Source organism: Capsicum annuum, chromosome 7, assembly GCF_002878395.1.
Source record: "Capsicum annuum cultivar UCD-10X-F1 chromosome 7, UCD10Xv1.1, whole genome shotgun sequence".
NCBI lineage: Eukaryota > Viridiplantae > Streptophyta > Magnoliopsida > Solanales > Solanaceae > Capsicum > Capsicum annuum.
Genome location: NC_061117.1, coordinates 93,960,649 through 93,965,261, shown reverse-complemented (window position 1 = coordinate 93,965,261; position 4,613 = coordinate 93,960,649). Strand labels below are relative to the sequence as shown.

The 4,613-nt window shown below is 33.8% G+C and overlaps 1 pseudogene; it reads right to left on the bottom strand.

The window, feature by feature from the left end:
- Positions 1 to 1,390: 1,390 nt before the first annotated feature.
- LOC107877453 lies at positions 1,391 to 1,894 on the bottom strand (annotated as a pseudogene).
- Positions 1,895 to 4,613: the final 2,719 nt, after the last annotated feature.

Here is a 4,613-nt window from a genome sequence, read left to right as displayed (position 1 = left end):
ACTAGGACAGGTGCAAAAGCTCAAATGACTAGCTTAGGACATGTTATGGGCCAAAATCCCAAGTATTAGATTAGGACAGGGTTTATGATTTGGTCCTAATGGGCTAAGTCTTTTAGTCTTCCCTTTCTCCTTTATATACTAATTATTTTTAGTTTTCTTAGACTTACTTAAAAATCTCCGCTAAGTCGTTAAAATTTAGTTTGCACAAATCTTGAAGACAAATTTTTCCTTAATCGATTTCTTTTCAAAAACCAATTTTTCTTTTTAAAGTTAGTCAAAAAAGTTATTTTCAATTAGTCCGGATAACCGCAAGTTAGAGGATACTTTTGGTGCCTTAACAACCTTCCATGAATATTAATAAGAACCACTTACTCAAAATTTCTAAACCTAAAAAAATTTTCTGTTTTGAATCTTTTAAGCAATATTTTTAATTTTTCTTGATATTTTCTCAAAAATCAAGTGGTGACTCTGAAATTTCTTACATTTTTTTGAACTTTTCTTTAAGGTTTCGAAATAGTTTAAAAAGTTGAAAATAATATTTTTCAAGCCCTTCGAATCGAAAAGGGGGAAAAACACCCGACTTTCGACCCGAGATCCAAGACACGGCATCTGACTCACTTCGAGACCTGACTATAACCCCAATCGAGAATCCGACTCTTGACTATGAGCCAACCTGAGACACAACTACGATTCAATACCACGACTCTCGATATGAGGGCAAACTCCTAAATCTATCTCGAGACCTAACTTCCAACATCAACTCGAGACCCAAATCTGAACACTAATCCGATATCCTAAATTTAAATTCAACTGTTATTCCATCTGAGATGCGACTATGATTCGGGCTTAAGATCTAAATTCACATTTCGAGATCGAATACCCAAACCCATACCGAGACCTAACTCCCAACACCGACTCAAGCTTCAAATTTCAACACAAATTTGAGACTCAATATTGAAATCACAACCCCAACTCAAGACCCGACCCATAATAAAAATCAAATTTCCAACTAGATTCAAGATTTGAATTTTGACCTCGATCCGAGAAATGACTCCGATCCCAATTTAAGATCACTTATTTTTTATAAAATATTTTTTAGAGAAACACGATATTTTCTTCCATACCAAACAAACCCTAAAAGAAGAAAAAAATGTTTGTAATATATGAGTACTATTTTCTTTACATAATAAGAAGTAAAGAATAATATGGATATTCATATTATCCACTGTATTTACCCATTCATATTAATAATATAATATTTGTTTTTCTTGTTGTAGTTTAATTATTTTTCCTGTTACCTATAGTGAATTTGCTTACATTTTACTTGGATTGAAATTAAGTGCAAAAAACTATGGGGGGGGGGGGGGGGGTCCTTCCCTTCCGCCGCTGCCTACTTGCTATTAGTCATCATGATCTTAAACTTTTTAAAGTTAACGTTACCATCCCACCAGAATCAACAAACTTGATCATTTTAGTACAGTCCTGAACGGAGCAGATTTTACCTAAACAAGTCAGGATCTAGTGAAGTTCAACAGTGGAGCTCAATCCGTTATTTCCTAGTCATATAAATTAAATGTTTCATGAAACTACTTAATGTCTCCATCACCAATGACGTTAACATCGCCTTTGAAAAACTCAAAAAATTCTTGAAGGTTAATAAAGTTATCTCTGTTTGCATCAATTTCATCTATCTTACGAGAGACATCCTAGGGAGATGTGCCGGATCCGAGGTCACTGATGAAGCCGAAGAGTTTGTCGATGAATATCATGCCATCGCCATTAGTTTAGAATGTTTGAAGACTTTCTAAACCTCTTTGATATTTTAGAGGTAGAGAGAGGGTTTGGTAATAGAGTTATTGTTGTTGGTAGTGGTGACATTACTGGTAGCAGCCATTGTTGTTGTTGATTAAAAAGGATAGTAGCAGGAGAAAATGAAGAGTTGTAGCTTTTTTCTTATCGAAAATATGGGGATTGGCCACGTGGACTGGCCATTTGATGTTTTTTGTCCACCAAGTTTTCTTGATATCAGAGAGGGGTATTGTTTAAAAGTTTAACCTAATGTATTTTTTAGTCAAAAAATTAATGAAAGATATTTTTATTCTATTTCAGATAATTTAGGGATATTTTAAAATTTCTTTTGATTAATAATTAAAGAATTTTAAAATATATGATTAAATAAATTTTAATCGACATATGAGGATGTATATTATGTCTTTTTATCTTTTCCTTTTTAACTTAAAGGGCATTTTTACTCAGATAAATAGATTTTTTAACCAAAAAATGATCACAACATAGGAGTGTAAACTATGACCAACTAATAAACATTTACTTAACAAATTTAGTTAAACAAATGAAAAAACAAATATTAACCAGACCAACTATGTACATGATGTTGGGTTCAATATGTATGAAAAGTGTGAAGGGAAAATGGAGGAAAAAAGTGGAGAGAATGAGAGACACTAAAATGGAAAGTGTACTCTTTTAAGGGAAAGTTCACTAATTCTCCCACATTGGTGGGTGAAGGGAACTTTAAAGTGTTTATAAGAAGAAGAACTTACTCCACATGGATAGTGAGGCAAGAACAAGGTGGTGCCTCGCGTCGTCGTCATCGTCGCTCACTCGGCTTCAGCTTCAGCTTCATCATTAGAATTAGCTTCAAATTTGGATTTGCTAAATGAGTAATCCACATGGATAGTGAGGCAAGAACAAAGTGGTGCCTCGTGCCGTTGTCGTCGTCACTCACTCGGCTTCGGATTTGGATTTGGATTTTTCAAATGATCGATGAATGAGATCTATATTTTTAGATAAAATTTATTTGACAAAAATAAAATGTAATAATTTTTTCTGTGCTTTGGATTCGGCTTTGGCTTCGGATTCAAATTCGGATTTGGATTTGGATTTGTCAAATGATTAATTGATGAGATTTATATTTTTGGAAAAAACTTATTTGACAAAAATAAAATGCAATAATTTTTTCTTTGTTTTGATCCTCCATTTATATGCATGCATGCAGTGGTAGAAACACTATTTCAAAATGCAGTGCAGAAAAAATTGATGCTTCGGAAGATATGCAATCCTTCAACAAAATGACACACTGATTTATGAAATGGTATGCCTGTTCGAAAAAGACGTATTCTTTGGACGAACAGACATGATTTTCCAGAAAGGCAACACATTTTAAGTGAACCATTGCCACCTTTCAGAAGAGGCACCTGATTGCTATATAAACCTGCTTTTATCCATAGGTTTAGGTACGAAAAAAATTTCTAAACATACAAACTCTTCTTGTCTTCAAAAATATTCCGTGTGATCAATCAAATCGTTGAGTGAGTTCAAAGAGATTCCAATTGTTTGAGATACCACTATAGTCGGTTTGTTAGGCCATTTTATCCTAGAAGGAATATCCCATAATCTTGGGTACAATAAGGGGACTTATTCCTTAAGGACACTCTGTGAAGTCAGGGGACTTGGCCTTAAAAATTCTATTTCATCTCATTTCTAAAAATTAATATACTTCTTGCATATATAATTCGTAATCTTGTGTTGAAGGTGTTAAAGAACTTCATAAGTGTTCTTGTCTTAGACTTGAACTTGTGTTGAATTTATTGTTGCATATATATACAGATTCTTGTACCCGAAAATATTGAAAATAACAATCTTAAGGAATAATCTTTTTCAGAATCTGTATAGCTTATTTTCTGGAGATTAAAGCTTTAAGATTTCTACTTCGTTTGAACTTAACTAGTAATTTGAAGACATAAAATCTTCATCACAAGTTAAAGATCACTCGGTTGACGATTGGAAGTCATAAAAACCTCATCATTAAACTAGAAACAAGAAGTGTTTAAAGTTGCTACAATTTTTTAATAAGTATTTCGATATAATAAAGGTACTGTCTTGTGGTGATAGGAAAATGACGACTGATAGTCAAATGCATGATGCTGGAACGACTATGGCGGCAACTAGTATTGCCACAATGAGTTGTAGAAATACTCTGCAAGCTATGGCACCGGTGGAGAAACCCGGGAAGTTCGCGGGTATTGACTTCAAGAGATGGCAGCAGAAAATATTATTCTACCTCACAACTCTCTCTCTTCAAAGGTTAATGATTGAGGAAGTGTTCCCAAGGGAACCTCTAAAAAAGAATGCTTCGTGATTGTCGAGGCCTGGAAATAGTCAGATTTCCTTTATAGGAATTATATCTTGAGTGATATCCAAGATAACCCATACAATGTGTATAGCGGAACAAAGACTACAAAAGAGTTATGAGGAGCGCTAGTACAGAAGTACAAAACTGAGAATGCCGGAACTAAAACATTCTTTGTTGCAAGATTTCTGGAGTACAAAATGATAGACAACAAGTCTATTGTTTCCCAAGTGCAAGAACTGCAAGTGATCATCCATGATCTCCTAGCGGAAGGTATGATTTTTACAAATACCTTTGTTGAACAATTTAAAAATGTTCTTAGTATTCACATGAACTTTATTGTAGGTTTGATTATGAATGAAGCATTTCAAGTAGCAGCAATAATAGAGAAGCTACCACTTATGTGGAAAGACTTCAAGAATAATTTGAAACACAAACGTAAGGAGATATAAGTCGAAAATCTGAT